Below are 17,976 nucleotides of genomic sequence, written 5' to 3'. Positions count from 1 at the left end.
CACAATTCTGTTGTCTCTCAGTAGAATAATGTGTACACATTTACCTTTATTCAAATCTGTGAGTAACTGTAATGCAGTAACAAATATACAGATGAATATTATACTCAATTTTATTGAGAATTCTCATTAAGTAAAATTTTAGCCTGACTTCCAAAGGAAATGAAGTGTACATGAAAGCATGGTGTAGATGTCTCTCTGTCTTCCCTACTAGTATTTGAATGTATTTGATAGCTTCAGCCAACTTAGCATTTTAATGAGGACAGATTTACAGGTAAAGAAAAGATATCCTATTAAATGAAAAGGTAGCTTGTGTGTTTAACCCTTATGAATTCACCAGAAAATCCACATGAGGGAGAACTGTGTCCCCGACATGTAAGAAAGTTTCAGCTGGTGCTTGAATATACTTAGAAACCAGAGAAAGAAATCCATAGGAAAATGCTGTTCATTTTTTCAGATACTCACAGGGCTACTTGTTAATGGCAATCATTAATTTGATTAGGGTTACTGTGCACTGTTTCTATCTTAATGCTAATAAATTTTCTGTATAAAGAAGATATTCAGGATTAACAGTACTGTGTTTCCACATCTTATGTTAAGCAGTATAAAATGAACTAATATTCTCACAATAATCAGTAAGACCTTAAAGAAAACAAATAATGTATCAACTGTGACATCTGAGAAAGAAAATTTCAAAAATTTATGACTGTTATATATTTCACATGTTTATTTCTCTTTGCAGTTTTTAAAGAGTAAATATATCACTTGACTCAAAATGCAAAAAAAGTTGGAAATAGGGAGAATACCAATGAAACATTAATGACTATTTTGTTCATTATTACCATTTGGCACTGCCTCAACTGATTATCAATCCCTCTGATTTAAAATAAAAGGATTCCTAATCAAACTTCTAAAGTCTCAGCTAGGCTGCCACAGTCATCTTTGCTGCAATAAAATGAGAAGAAATACCACATTTATGACAGTAGAGAGCTTAATGTCTTCTGGTGATGTTTGGACTGTTAACATCTCCACCTGTATTTCAGGTAGTATACTCCAGTTTTCCAGGTAGTGTATTTCATTTTGCTTATTGAATTGTGGTTATATTTAAGCTGTTCCTCAGTACTTAAGAAAAACAGACATTTGGTTTTCATGCTAACTGGGACTCTACTGCTTAAAATAAAAGTGCAACACAACAAAAGACACATTAAAGTTCCAAGTGTGAACAGTTTGGCCTCAACCATACCAATATTTTTAATGTAAGAGTTCTGGTACACGTTGTTTAAATATGCAGAGGCAGATGGGGATGACTTGCATTAAAGGCTGCTTCTAAGCTCTCCTTGATTTGCTTCCTAGAGGTCCATGAAAGTTGCAGAGTTCACAGTGAGCTGTAGAGCCAGACTGCAGGTTGCTACCTGTTGTAACAGTGGTGGGACAGAGAATGGAAAAGACTTAATAAGGCACAACCAGGCTCCCTGATCTGCAAATGGAGACATGTAGCAGAGAAGTGGGTCATCCTGTACCATTGTTAGGAAAATAACGGAGCATCATAATCTAAAGTTAGCTGCCGCCAAGGCTGGGGTGTGTATGTCTCACATTATTGCTGTGAACTATCTCAACTATTGTGAGACACATCCTTAGGAGTGTTTTATAGGTAATTTAGTGAAAGAAATGAGTTTTGGTTAGGAATGGCCATGGGAATAAGAGGGAAAAGGGTCATATTCACAGGGTGTCAGCAATAAACTGCCCAACAAAACTTTTGCTGTCATGCTTGTTTATTTATGTGGGTAACACACCAGGACTTGTGAACACCAGTGCTCCAGATGATAAGTCATTACTTCCTCACAGCTATCATAGCTGTAAGACACTCATCAAGGAGTGTCAGTTAAGTCTCACTTTTCCACACCCACAGAGAAAAGGGACATACATTTCACATTGTGAATAGTGTAAAATAAGAATCAAAGCCAGGACATACCAAACCCCACTAGAAGAGGTTACAATCTTATATATATACATATATCATGCAAATGGGACCTAGGAGTTCAAACCAAGCTCTTATCAGCTCTCCTCTATGTGACATATTTACAAGAAAAGATGTGTGAATGTCTAACTTTCCTTCTTAGTTACACTTGCATAGTCAATTAGAAAAAAAAATCTTGTCAAAGGGAAGAGGAACGCTAAGTGGTTTCACTTGCTCTTGCAAAGTCCTTCACTTTCTTTTATGCACAACACGTATGAAATCCCAAACAAGGGAAGCACCCAACAGTTTGCGCCAGGTTGGGAGTCCAACTCTGCACAATCCAATGCAGGCTTGGGACACAAACTTGCTCTTTCGGGGGGCTGTGTGCACAAGACTTGCTGTTTTTACAGTACTTACAGTCAGCTTTCATAGTTCCATAACTTAGAATACATTTGGAGAGTGACATTTATTTGTCAACTTTTACACTAACACCTTCTTGTAGGTTATTTTATGTGTTTTTGTTGCTTTTTTTACATTCAAGCTCAATTATTTGTATAGCTTGTAAAATGAGAAAAAAAAACAAAAACCAAACAAGAGCAGCTTGGCTGCCTTTTGAAAAAGTTACAAGAAATAAAGATACATGACAGAAAAGGATTTATTAGTAGGTTTTATGCTTTTAAACTGATACACCTGTACATCTCTGCTCCATTTTTTTTTAATTGTTAATTCCAAGAATCTGCAAAGAGGTTCTTTAAGAATAGCCATGAGGTGAAGTAGAGGAAATGGCATAACTAGTTGAATGGAGTGTTTTGGACTACTTTTTTCACATAAATCTAGACATGAATTAATGTGATGCTTTTGCTAGTGTCTGTTCTAGGGCAGGGTGTTGCAAATAAAATACACTTTAAAACCCTTTTTTCTAGTGGCATTAACTGAATGTGCTGAAAGATAGTACATCTAAAACTAGAGAGTGGAAATTTCAATTTTCCATTACCCAGATGGAAATACCAGGAAGAAGTAAGAGAGCAAAGCAATGTGGTAAATAATAAACTAAACTCGCTAAAATCTATCTATTAGAATCAGGAGAACATCAGCGACATCTTCAAGTTTGTAAGTCAGTAATACGTGGAGAATCTGTAAAACTGTGGCTCACACAGTGATCAGTTCTACAGATAAGCTAGCGAAGGAGCATATAGTGATAAAAAGGAGATACAGAAGTAGCAAGCAAGCATGGAAGTGTATATAAATAATAGAAAAAGTAATGGTGGGAACAAATAACATAAGCTACATGGTAAAACATCTGGGAGAATAATGAAGTAAACCAACAGGATCACTTCAAGATATATGGCCAACACAGATAAAGATAATAGAAAGGCTTAAAAAGAAGAAGGAAAAAAAAAAAAATTTCTCAGTCATTGTTGAATAAGAAGGGGACAACTGGGGCCTGAAGGCAAGATGTGACTTCATTTCATACAACCTGTAGCCTCCGGAAGATGATACGGTGGAAGTCTATCGCTGGTGAATGGCAGCGGCATTGGGAATGATTACTCACTAGTTACTCCTAACGCATGAAGGGTATGAGGCTCAGCCAATGCAAGTAGGAGGCAAAAATTTTAGGGAGACCAAAGGGAAATATTGTTTTCATACAAGTCATTATTACACTGTGGAACTCATTAGCTCAGAGTATCACAAAAGTCAAAGGTCTAAATGGCGTAAAAATGTAATAGATCATATTTTTGAGCAAAGACCTGGACTTTGACTACTAATGGAAGGACATTCTCTACTTGCCCTGTTCTTTACAGTTTTTCCTCTAAATATCTGCTATTGGCCACTGTGGGATACTGTGCTAGGCTGATCTTTGGCTTGATCCCTTATGGAAGTCATGATCAAGGAAACATTTCAGGCAAGAAAAAAGATGTCAGTAAACTGATTTCAACATCACTCTATTTTTTCCCAGGATACAGATAACCCCCCAAGGTATGAACAGATGAAAAAGAGTTTCTTATTTATTTTTAAAACATGAAGTTAGGAATTTGTTATCAATCCATCAGTATTTGAGTAATAATACAAAGGGTTAACCTTTACATTTAAGCTATTTGCCTAACTAGTAGAAAGAATAAAGTTGTTTCTGCCATGGAGAAAAGCCAAGCTCGGTAAGGTGAAGTGTAGGAGCCAGACAACAAGCTCCCTGTTTATCCCTCCCTTGAGGTAGGCAGCAGCAAAGTGCAGCAATGTGGGCATTCTTCAGCAGCATGATAAAGGGTTAATGAGTCTTGTTCATGTCAAAAGTGGTATTTGAGTATGTAAAAAGGCTTCAGACTCAACAATAATCCAATCACTCTAAAGTTTTGGACATTCTTCTCTAGGAGGTCAAAATACATTCAAATTACTAAGTAATAATACAGTATTTCTGAATAAATTACCCTAACAAAAAAAGCAAGAAGTACAGTCTTCTGAAATGAAAAATAATGTTTATGCTCCAGGTTTAATTCTAACCAAATATTTGAACTTAATCTCTGAACAAATCAGCAATTCTATAAGGAAATCCCATTTTATTCCTATTCAGATAGCCAAATGAATAATGGAACAGAATAAAATCATTCTTCTCAAGACAAATGGCCTTCTAGATCTGGGTAATAATAAATACAGGTTAATTTGGCTGTGTGTTTGGCCTATATACTTTAAACCTTTTTATTCATCTTGTTAAGTAAAAATAACTGAATGTTTACATTACTGCATAAATGGTTGCTAAATAAACTTAGTTCCTTCCCAGCATAAATGGTTGCTAAATAAACTTAGTTCCTTCCCATTTTGATCATTCCTGTCATTAATATACTTGCTTAATGAAACCTGAGTCAAGAAGGCAAGTAATTTAGTTTTAGATTGGATTTTATTCAGCACTAAGGACTCAAAACAAGCAACAAATCAAACTTCAAACACTTGAGCCCTTGAAAATAACTATCATAACTGGTGCCAAACTTTTACTGATTAAGTGAAGATTTCATAATGTTTATAGGTGAATGGTGTTGTGGTCCTTATGGACACTAGCAGTGAATACCTTTTATGAGCACATATTTCTGTACTCAGGCTATGTCCATATGTTTATCTGCTGTCCTCAAGGCCCTCTTAAAAATGAGATGTTGCATCTCATGAGGATATCATGGGACACAACTTAATGTACAATAACTATTTGCCATCTCATTCAGTCACGTAATGTGAAAAATAGTAGTTTGCCTGCACTGTGTATGTAACTCAATAGCAAGCTTATATAGACTAGGCTGGATCTCCTTTTGGGCTTTTAGTTTGTTCCCAATTAACGACTCTTTGCCTACCAATAAAGATAAATAATGTGATAGATAACTGAAGTAATTTTCGGAGTCCAACATTTTCCAGCATTTCTAATCAAAGCTGTCTTGCACAAAGACATTTCTGCTGTGCTTCGGCCATTGAACACTAGTAAAACTGTGTCTATACAGGTCTCAAATAAATAATTTTTTGACAAGTACCCTCTATAGCAGTCTCAAATAGGTACTTTTTTGACAAGTTCCCCTAATATCCATTGAGGATAAAAACCCCCACTAGGATGGTTTTTTTATTTTCATACAAATAAGAGTGTGTGTGTGTGCACGTGTTTTTGACTACATGTGTGTATGCATTTGCCCCCAGCATACATAAATATATGCACATGTATATTTATGTATGTATGTGTGCATATATGTATACATGTATATATGTATGTGCTACTGAAAGCAGTTGTTCAATGTCAGTTCACTACCTAATTATGAAACCAAACCCATCCTTTGTACTCATCTTGGTATTCACTGCAGACTATCAGGCTGATGGAAAGGGTACAGAGAGCAACCATCCTATAACCCTTGGAGGTAGTTCATGTAAATCTTAGCTGAGACATATTGGGAGAAATTTTACACTATGCACTGCCATTTCCCATTTTGTGTTTGTTCTGTGAATAGACTCCAAACTCCAGGACCATCAGACCAAAGTATTTCATGAACTAAATCCAAATTAGTAGCAGGGAATGGCAGCTTTATTGCTGAGGGTGAAATTACATCCTATTCCAACACTGTAATTTAAAACAAGCTTCACTTGCTTCTCATGACCATGACTTGCAGGCACTCCACAGATGTATATTTTTCATAATTTTTGTCATTTCGGGATATGGTATTGCCGTGGCTTAAGCCCAGTAGGCAGCTAAGAACCGCATAGCCTCTTGCTTATTCCCCACTCAGTGGGATGGGGGAGAGAATTGGAAGGGTAAAAGTGAGAAAACTCATAGGTTGAGGTAAAGGCAGTTTAATAGGTAAAGCAAAAGCCAGTAAAATACTTCCCAAAGAATCTGAAACTTCTGCAGATGCTCACCAGCGAAAATTAGGACAGATTAGGACCTTAATGAAATTATTTCTGAGTTTCATTTCTGTTAATATGTCCTCACCATTGAAAGAAGTTTGTATGAAACTTTGCATAACTCAGAGTTGCTAAAATGACTGAACTCTCTGCTTTCAGATTATCTGCTCATTACTGAGTGTCCCATTTATCATTTTATAGGATCTTCTACTGCTGAGCTTTTCAGCCGAGGAAAATTTGCTGCAGTGATGTCAAAATATAGTGTTTCCATAATTATTTAATTCTTTTATCTTGTTTTGCCACCTTCTTTTGTTCCTGAATTTTCAGTATTAGAGGAGATAGCACCAAATCCATAAAGAATTTTTCTTTAATTTCCCAGTGTGTATGTGAATACCTTTTTTTCAGACATTTGATATGCAAGCTAAATTTGCAATTGACTGCTGATGCATTGCATTATTAAAAGCCAGGCTAAACATTTCTTTTATAAATACTGCATTGGAAAGAGTTCTGTTGGTATTTATAGATAACTTGACACAACTTCTTAAAAGGACATTCTAAAAAATTAAAGTCGGTGTCCTCATTATGTGCAATTGTTTGTTTTTATCTTCAGAAACCTTTACGTCTTTTTCTGTGTCCCAGCTGTTAAGCATGGTAGATAATTTGTTAAGGAATAAGTATCAAGGTAGCCCTTGATGCCTGTAGGCAAAGACCATTAGGATCAAAGGAAAACTGACTCTCTGGAACAAACATAAGTGATCTAGTCTAATGCTTGGCTAACTTTCAAGTGTAAACAAAATTATACAGTTTTATGCTGTATTGGCCAACATAAAAAATCCAAAAACCACAGATGCCAGAAAGACACAGCTGTATGTTTGCCTCTGCTAATCCACCTGATTAAGATTCACTGCTAAGTACTGGGAAAAACTCTACTCCCATGTTAACTAAGATATATCTGTAAATTCAACCGAGAATAGAATTTGACTTGATTTACTATTTCTCTTTAGATAAATTTATTCCCTAATTATTTGCTATTGCTTTGCAATCAAACCCCCTCAAAACAGTCAGCTTGTTGTTGGTTGTTGGTTTATTTTTCTTTAAACTTTTTGGTGAAAGAAAACATTCAGCTGATACTTTTTTTTTTAATTATTCACTTGGTTAAGTAAATAAGCTTAGAGAAAAATGAAAGATATTTTCATTTTAATAATGAATAATGGCAGAACAATGGGTGATCATTTCCAAGTCTTCTGTCACACTATCAAAAAATAAGAGAATAATGAGAGTAAAAAAAGAGGAGCATAATGGTAGTCTTCAAATTTGCAGAGGTAGTCACAAAGTGGAAGATAATAAACTGTTTCCCACACTCAGTTTGGTAAAAACAAGAAATAATTTATTTAAGTTGCAAGATTAACAGTATGAACAAGTGTTTTAAGTGTACAGGATGCCAGAGAACTTTTCCTAGGAATATTAATGATGGCTCACAAGTGAAATCTTTAAAAAAGATTAGACAAGCATCTGCCCAGAATATGTAATAAAAGTGGTTCTGGTTTTACTGCAGGAAGATAGACCAGATATTTTGACATCCTGATCCAGTCTCATTTTCCATAATTCAATGAAAATTAAATGCTGTACACAAGGGCAGATTCAGCTTTTAATAGTGCCACAACTTTATTGCTTGAAATGCTTTACTGTTTTACTTCATTTTATGTATGACAATACATCATTAGGTAGGTAACTTGGAGCAGGTTTTTTTAAAGGAATGATACTGATGAAAGAAGGTATGGACCAACATATTTTGAAGAGTCATTGAAAACATATAGGGGAACCAATGAACCACTTTTTCTAATGAGTCACTGCTGTAACCAAAGCAGAGATCTGTGATACCTGTAAGTATACTAAACAGGATGTAATTAATAATGTTAATAATTAGTGAGGTGGGTGCTGGTCTCTTCTGTCAGGTGACTGGAGATAGGATGAGAAGAAATGGCCTCAAGTTGCGGAAGGGGAGGTTTAGATTGGATATTAGGAAAAATTTCTTTACTGAAAGGGTTGTTGGACATTGGAACAGGCTGCCCAGGGAAGTGGGGGAGTCACTGTCCCTGGAGGTGTTCAAAAAACACATAGACTTTGCACTTCAGGACATGGTTTAGTGGGCATGGTTGATGGTTGGACTCCATGATCTTGAAGGTCTTTTCCAACCTAAATGATTCTACGATTCTATGTCTTGCCTTAAACTCAGATATAACAGATACTATAATACTGTAAACAGCAACGGTATAAACATTATTTATGATGTCATGATGAGACACAATATGTAAGTATTTTACCTAAGCATGTGAGCAATGTGACCACCAAAAGGGGGAACAAAAATGTGTGTAGTGGCACATAGAAGACATCCAAGTAACAAAAATTGCTGGAAAAAGAGCCAGATGAGCCCAAGAGACTGTGGATCAAGCAGGACATCCTGCTCAGACTGGCAAGACAAAAAAAAGGAAGATGAGCAGCATGGGGAGCAGAGCAGACCCCTTTGGGGGAAGGGCACAATAGCGTAAAACATCAGGCATGAAGAATTTGCTTCAGTTCACCCTTCTGTTGTTAAAGCATTCTCAAACCCGACCACCCTGACGACCGTGACTAATACCATCAAGGTCTGTACACATCAGTACTAAATATATGGTATCAACTCTGTGGTATTGTATACTTACACCTACTTTAGTTCACAGTGTTAAGAACTAGCAGTTTTGTACAGGTAGTGAAGATGCCTAATACTGCATAAGAACTGACCACAATTATGGTGTGTGACTGAACAAATTCAGCAAAGTTTAGCTCTCAAGTTTAAAACCGGTCTGTTTTATGGATCTTCTAAACACTCCATTCACAGAGATCTCTAGTTCTGCAATTAACTTGGTCTCAATTGAAACACTACTTAAGCTGTATATTATCTGTCTCCAAGCCTTTAGTTTTTCATGCTCTAACTTGAGTTTTATTTGTGAAATTTTTGTTAAATGCCATGAAAATCCTATAGTTGTTTCTTTATAGAAGCCTTTATTTTAAGTCTGTCTTAAGCTAATTTAGACTTGGATTTAGAAAAATAGAAACTGAAATTGCTCTTATAATGCTGATGTTTTCATATGCTAAGATTCTGGTCATGCAAAATACTTGGGAAAGTTAATAATCTTCACGGTCTTATAGAAGGCATAAACCTTTGAAGGACCAGGTTCCTCTCTAGATATAGTTCTGATCCTTCATTCACTTCTTATGCAGAATTGTCAAAGATATCAAGAGAAGTCTTTGTGCATCAGAATAGCAGAAGTCGGCATTTAGGTAAAACAGTGAATCAGGAATCCTTAACCGAGATTGAGAAGCTAAGCTTAGAATTATTTTATTCCTTGCTTTTGTTTGCTTAGACTAACCTTTTAAATGTTAAATATGAAATACCTATTTAATTAAAGCCCTATGTATTGCAAAATTGCCTGCAGTTATGAAAATTAAACACCAACATTGTGATTTACAGAAAAATTGGCAGGCTTAGTAAATTTTGAATCTGTAGAAAAATAATTACTTGTTTGAATACATTATCACACACAGAATAAGGTAAGGCGATTAATATTTCAAAAAGAAAAAAACTAAACCACAAAAAATCCAGGAATGTCATGCTATTCACAGACTCCTGAATCAAATAATTTCATTTCCATTCAAAACACCCAGAAAGATATAAGTTGCTGAAAATATAGTCCAGGATGTATTTTATGGAAATATTTGTGATAAACAAGATATATTAACATCTCTTTATTTCAAAATGTGCAGAGAATCTCTAAATCTAGTGTGGTTTTCACATTTCTCTGATAAATGTTTGTAATCTAAGTCCTGAGAATTTCTAAGATCCTGTCATTCATATACTAAAAAGGAAAAGAAAAGAAAAAGAAGCTTAAAGAGCTTAAAATCCTTGAAAACTGTGTTAGAAGAGAAATTCAGAGCATAATTAGTGCTAAATTGAATTATGTGGAGTATGCAGGGTGAAGAAGATCAGTGCAGGAAAAGAATGAGTTTGGGGGTTAAGCTAAGGTCACTGGAGAAACTGCAACTGCACAGTGAGGAAAAAATGCCATGAAAATGTGTCTGCAGAATATAGTGGAATGATTGTCTTGGTCTCCACAAAAACTTTGAAGACATGAGATGTAAAATGGCAAAGGTATTTGCTGAAGCTGAGATATCAATATGATATCAGCATCTGATAGCTGAACTTATCAAAAGTAATCACAGGTCTGACTGATCCTGGTGGTTACGATTTCTACCAGAATCTGAAGAGAACAAACAGAATTCCCTGGAGGTACAGCTGGAGGAGGGGAGATTTAACAAATCAGGAGTCCCAAATGTAATAACCACGAGCACTTTAGGTTTCCGTTAGCAAAACAGATAAACTGTAGAACAATGTTTAATGATGAGCTATGTTAATAAACTACAGAACAATGCTGTATTCATTTTGCAGATCTCCCATCCAAATCATGTCACTTGGATTTCTTGCAGAACAAGAAGTTTTTACATACTCTGGCAGTTTTCAGAAAATTGGGGAATGGAGAATATTAGAATAGATGAATATCACACAGTAGAGTTTTAATGGAGCACAGCGGTGGAAAACTGCAGCAAAAGAGCCAGTATTGAAGATAAATGTACTAAACTGTGAAGAAAGCTCCTTGAATATCTTGCAACAGCTGAGACAATGCCAGATCTGCAAAGGAAAGACAATAGCATTACAGTTAGACTTTGATTTAGGGCTCAAATAACAATCTGAACTGATGAGTCTTAATGAAGTCCATGAAGAAACTGCACGTGCTTTTAGCTGTTGCAAAGAGAATAAGAACCACAGTAGTTTACAGAGCTGAATGCTTTTTGCCTTATTTCTGCAAAGGGCTCCATTTAAATGCAAAGGCAATTGCTGCAGCCCAGCTGACACAGGGTGAAAAACTGACACAGCAATGCATTGCATTTCCTTTGCCATTACAAATACATTCTCCAGTCAATATGCTTAAAAACTTCTTAGTTGTCTTTGGAACTAATTAATGTTATTTTCTATTCCCATATTGTGGGACCTCTCCCATGTTGCATACATGGAACTTCACGTAACATTTCAGTATTGGTGCAAAAGTACCCTCAGAACATGTAACAAGAAGTTATTGAAGGGAAACCTTTTCTGCCTTGAAAAAAAGTGTTCAAACAAATACATGCTTTATAAAACGGCACAATTAAATATTACTAGAAAATAGAATGGAGTGGCTACTTTGAAAGCAAACAAGGTACTGTTGGTACAAAACCAAAGGACAACCTGCGATTTAAAGCTAGGACTGGAGGTCAGGAGGTTTCATCCCTTTTTGTTATGGCAGAGCCCTACATGTGAACTTTGACAGGTGCCCTTTCTCCCATTACCATTTCCCATATGTAAGTCATTCAGATCCTGAAGATCTGTGAGGTTAATTCCTCCATACTTTCAAATCTGCAAGGAGTTCATTAGCTAGGGCGAGCACCATGCAGTCATATCTAAAATCTTGTCTAATATCATCTTGTTATTTTGGAACTGAAAACAGATAGCACGAAGCAATGCTGCAAAGCAGGATTTATGGGAAGAACGATCATTAGAGATTATTGGCACAACTTACCCATGGAACATAAGCAAATCCCGTTTCACTGGTATCACTGAAGTGCCATACACACATACAAACACTGGAGCAGACTCCAGCTTTTCATTTAAGCCCAGGGTTTTTCTGTGCTACTAGAAATTCTGTAGAACGACTAAGGCTAATCATTCAGAGCAATACCAGAGTAGGCCTGCAGCACCTGAACAGCTGAAGGTAAGAAGATTAAATTTTTCTCTCACACACACATGCACATACAGACTCTCACCGGAGTCTGCGGCAAAATTCTCTTGCGGTAGAAAATGGGTCTATTTAGATGGTGCTAGAGCTTATCTACATAATGCTTCTGTTCTTGGGTCTTAGGTTTTCTGACAGGAATCAAAATCAGGAAAAATCTTCCTGTTGCTCAGGTGGAGCCAGTGTTCAAACTGCCTGTGAGGAGCTGGTCCCTCCTGCTGACCCATTCACTAGGTGAACAAAGACCGCGGCCGGCTATGCTTGCTTCGTTACTTAAAATTAGACGGAACGGAGTCTTGTTTTCCCTCTTGGCTGTTGCCAAGTATTCGTAACAAGCTGCTTCTTTACATCACCTCAGACTTTATTTCCTCTGAAGCTGAGGATTGCTACTACAATTATAAACTCCAGTTTAAATTAATGCACACGAGTTTTGGCATGTAGATATTAAAAAATATCTTAAATGTCACCAGTAATATGAAATTTAGGGGATGCTTTTCACCTTCCCAGTGCTCTCTGAGACAATTTTCAAGGTTTCTTTTCAGAAGTGTTGCAATGAAAATACTGAAAATATTTTCTTAAAGATTTTTTTTTTTTTCTGCTTTTGAAAAGAGAAAGTGTGAAAGAAGCAACATGATGCCTCTTTCATTGTCACAGAGCTTGCACACTTTGCAGGATCAATGGTTCAACGCAGCATCACAAAGCCATTAATACGTGGCTGCCAAAATGGGCTTTGAAGCACAACCGCCAACTCAGAAAGGCAGAAAAAGCCCACATACAGGGTTACGAAAGCCACATCTGTGTAAAAATCTCTTAATGTAGGCTAACCAATTGACAGCCTCCCCAGGTCCAGAGATGTTTTCATCTTTGTGGTCTTTTGTATTTGTATTGATGAGACAAATCTGTTTATAGTGTAAACATGAACACATGAGTGCACCTATACTTCATCTCATGCATTCTGAGGAGACCATTCAAGTCAATAAGTGCTCATAGTGTGTCAAAATAAAGCTATTCTGTAAATCTTTGCAGTAGAGGTGCATGCACTAATCAGGTTTTGAGTTGTAACTCTTTCTCTATTAACAATGCTGATGTTGAAATACATTTTGCAGAAATCGAGCTTTATTGATTTCAGTGCATATTGGCTAGAAGAAAAGGCTCAACTCACCTCTTAAAAATAATAAATAAAAAGCAATCCAGACTTTGGAGAGCTAAAAGGTTATTTAAAACAGGTTTCTTAATGACTGCTAATGAAACATTACACATTTGACGCTACTACAGCATGAACTGGAAGGATTAAAGAAAACATAAGAAATAATAAGATCCCTCATTTTCCTTTTTCTCCCTACTACGGATTTGTGGTGTCTCATGATCATTTTAAAAGTGATCTGTGCAATCCTGATCTGTCATGGAAACAAATTCATTCACTGGGTGGCTGAACAACATGAGGTGAAATAAATTTCTCAGAAGCCTATCCCCGGAAGGCTGCTATCCATTACTCTTACAAGTTTGCAATGGAAATGGCTTTACTGCTACACAGAGAGTATGATAAAATTTAAAGCCCTGTGAAAGATACATTAGAACAATAAATATAATTCAAATAATATATTAGTGACAAAATATTGCTGGATGTGATATGTTTATTTATTCTGACAATTTTTTGAGTTTATCAAAGTAAATGTAGTAGTCCTTAAATCTGAAAGTTAACCCAAGGAGCAATAAAAGTGAAAAATGATGCAGAAATTGACGTATTCACATAGTGTGGGGATTAACGCTTTCTCATTTTACCTATATATAGTACCTAGGTTTGCAGACTGTCTGGCAGATGTGATCATCATAAATCAAAATATTCATCATAGCTACCTGCTTTCATCTTAACTCTTCCAGATGTTCACTGTCTATACTTTAAAAGCACATTATGGATCATTATCCTTTTTTCAACCAAGAGTATCAAAGCCTGTATATCTACTACAACTATAATTAAAGCCTGATCACACAAGGCACTGAGTAGCCTCAGCACGCAGCCTTATTTACAACAAAGCACTTAATTATGTCTTTGAAGATGTGTACTAAAATACTATTGCTTTAAGTGGAACTAAAGTCCAAGCTTAAATGCAGGCATTGGCTTTAAATCTGTAATGAGCTGCAGGTTGACAGCAGTCACATTGCAAGTTTGTGGTTGTTCTTCTCTCAGATAATTCCAGCTTTATAATATTTGCCACTGACATATTATATTCAAACAGATTGATTGAACACCAAATGTATAATACAATAAGTGCTCCAGTGAAGCAACAACTTACTCTTTTAAAGTTTTGCCAGATTCTTTAAATTTCAATTCACCATTGATTTTTAAATACAAAAAGAAAGGTGTCACTTGTCTGAATAAATAAAAATAATAATATTTCATCCATAAAAAAGCCTTTAGTCTTTCCCATTTTCAGCAAAAAAGACGGGATAAGATATTTAGATAAAGGTTTAACCTTACATAAAATTTCTCCATAAGAAACGGGTTCTTGCAAGGTAACTTCTCTGGATATCAGTCTGTGTCTGAACAGCAGACTGGGATCCATTACACAGCCTCAGGCTCTACAGAGTTTTGCCCTGTTTTGTTCCCACTTGGCAAGGACTCTCACTGCATGATCCACCTCTCATTTGCAAGGAAGCCAGGTATTAGGTATAGCGTATTGCTATCATAACAAGCTCCACACAGTCTACTTTTATGCCCTAGGGTGTGTTCCTGGGGTTCAGCCCAGCTGGTGAGTACTTTGTACATGGACGCTGCCATCCAGCTGCTCTGTGTCATGAGATCAATGCCTGAGACTTCTGACTGCCGTGGTCACTTCCCCATCACACTCCAGACAAGCCCGTCAGTTATCTGATCCTCTAGTTGAAACTCTCCAGTGAGTACGTTCTAGAGGAAAAAAAAAAAAAGCCTAGTAAAGAATTGTCTTACAACCATCGCTTTATGGTTTTAAGTCTTCAGAAATGATGATTTCACTACCAAATATCAGGCTTTCTGTGACGTATTCTCTGCTCATTCTGGTCTCCCCTTTTGTGAGTTTGAGGACTCAACATGTCAGACTGGAGAGCTCATCTTGCCCTCATCCCTCTTGCATGATAGACTTATTTTGTTGCATTCTATGCTTATGCCCACCTCTCGTGCTAGCAATATCCATTCAAAATTGGTTCTCACTTTTTTATCCACCTGTTTTGTATGGCAAGTTTACCTTTTTCTCTGCAAAGGCTCCTTGAACCAAAGATTCAGTGTTCCATGGAAATACACCGGTAGCTAAAAGACAAATAGCCAATTGTCCTTGACTGTAGCATTGACAATTTCTCAACAGTAGTCTTTCTGAAGTTTTAAACCCTTTTCTTAGTCAGAGTAGCTGTTTGAAGTGCAATTCAATAAGCTATCCAGTCCAGGTTAGACAGGTGTTAGCAAATAATACGAAATGGAGTTCCTACTACAGATACATCTTACAATTGTAAAAATGGCCAGCAGTCCTGTTTAACGTTACAGGACATCAACAGCGTAAATTATGAGGGAGAACAGCATCCACAGACAGCTCTGATTCTTTTTTCATGCCCTTAGTAGTGAAACAGTGAAACAAGATGAGCCTGTATTTGGCAAAGCCAGTGAAATACAGTCTCCTTGACTTCAGCAAGCTGTGTGTGCATCATACCCTTCAGCTTAACTCTGTGTGAGCTTCAGAATAACATATGTAGTTGCATTAGTGTTTATAAAGATAGGATATTATTTTCTAACTGGCTTATGTTCGTGTGTTACTGGGAGAATGGCAGGGAATATTACGTTCTCAGGGAAATTCCTACTTTCTGGAATAACACAACTTTTACGCAGTAACTCTCAAAGTTAACATCAACTCTAAGTTATGGCTACACAGGTGAGGGTTTCGGCAGATGTGAGAGACTGAATTGTTATCTCGAGCTGTTTGTCTCAAAGATTGTTAGGTGTGAGAGACTGGACTGTCAACTCAAGCCATTCATCTCAAGGATTGTTTGATGTGAGAGACTGAATTGTGAACTATTTATCTCAAGCCCTTTGTCTCTGGGATGGCCTGTTTAAGCAGGACACTCCTCTGTCCATAAGGACGATTACCAGGCCACTGAGGCATCCAGGGGAGGAAACGGAGCGACGAAGCATGCAGGAATGTGGAGACTACCTTTCTCATGGAAACTGTAGTCTTTGAGATAAGACACTGGTTTCTGGTGTTGATCACGTGAAGGTCGTGTGATAGATGAAACCTGCAGCGCATGAACAGCACCTGAACAGTATGTATGTGCACGCATCATCGAACTATGCCCTGTAAAAAACTGTGGAGGCAAGCCGTGGTGTGCACCCACCACTGAAGAACTGAAGACTGAGGACCAATGGGACGCCGCTGGATCCATGGTGGTGACTATCCTCGCAACTCTATCCTGACCGCTTGCTTGATTTCTGCCTTTTCTTCCATTCTATCCTATCGCTACTATTTTCTACATTTAATACTTTTGATAATAAAAACTCTTTGGGTTATACGGCATCTGACCTCGTTTGTGTCTTAATCTCGCTCTTGGGATCATATCGAAACCTTCCCTGACATTGGAGCGGGACAGCAGAACCACGTACTGTACAGATAATAGGATGGAATCACAGTTCTGCTAACTCTCTGCTAAGGAATACAATTCTTTATGTTCATATTTGATTTTTCTAGCCTTGCCTGACCTCTCTTACACTTTCATTTGAGTCAATTGAATATTTTACCCTAACCTAACTTTTGGCTCCAATAAAAGAAAAATAAAGCAATATTGGCATACATTGATCTTTTCTCTTTCCGTAATCCCTTCGTCAATGTCAAAAAGAGTAAAAACTTACAGTAGCCTTTTTGTAGCATACCAGCATATCTCAGGTGAATGAAAGATAAAATAACTAAAAGTTTCCATCATGAATGAAAAGTAGACAGCGACTACTTGCTAATGATTAATTTTTAGATATTATCTATGATCCATCTCATAGGATTTAATTATAAGTTTAAACTTAATTAGACTGGAAAGCCACTTCTGCCATTAAACAGTGCAGAATAACACATTTCAACAGTTTTTTCTCCTTGTTTATTAAACAAAAATGTCCAAGTTAATGCTTATCAGTTAATTTTGGTTTTACAAGCGGCACTAAACCCTTCTGAGAGCTACATAAAGGAAGACTTCCTCTTTGCTCTATAATGAGTAAAGATTTTTTAAGAGGTCTAGAAGAGTATATAAGTCTTTCACGCAATTGCAATTTACATAACCATGACTGAGCAACATGTCAGAATATAATGGTCATGTTAGAATTAATGAAGACAGCTGAAGAAATATTGAATTTTAAAGTGTGTAGTGGTTGCAAAGGTTATTTTGGGATAGTACTTACAACTGAACGTAGAAGCAGCTGAATAATATTTGTTGCATACCTTTTCATGAAGATTTTTCAATGCTATTTGAAAATAGCGATGAGAGAGTGATGTATGTATAGAATTTTCCTTCCAGTGGGATACAAAAATATCTAATGTATGAGCAGGGCCAGATGATATAGTAACCTGCATGGTTTAAAGCACTGCTTTAAGATGTTCTATCTTATAGGATATTGGTATCTAAGTGCCTCTGCGGATATGGACCAAAAATTATTTTTCTTTGACTGGTTGGGTAAATTAATTTCACTTTCACTTAAATCCTTTTATGCTGATGTATAAATGAGTCTTGGTATAAATGAGTGCAAAGTGTCCTGCATTTTTTTCTTATTTCTTTCATAATAGAAACTGAAATCAG

Source organism: Haliaeetus albicilla, chromosome 14 (assembly GCF_947461875.1).
Source record: "Haliaeetus albicilla chromosome 14, bHalAlb1.1, whole genome shotgun sequence".
Taxonomy (NCBI): Eukaryota; Metazoa; Chordata; class Aves; order Accipitriformes; family Accipitridae; genus Haliaeetus; species Haliaeetus albicilla.
This window is presented reverse-complemented; position numbering follows the sequence as displayed.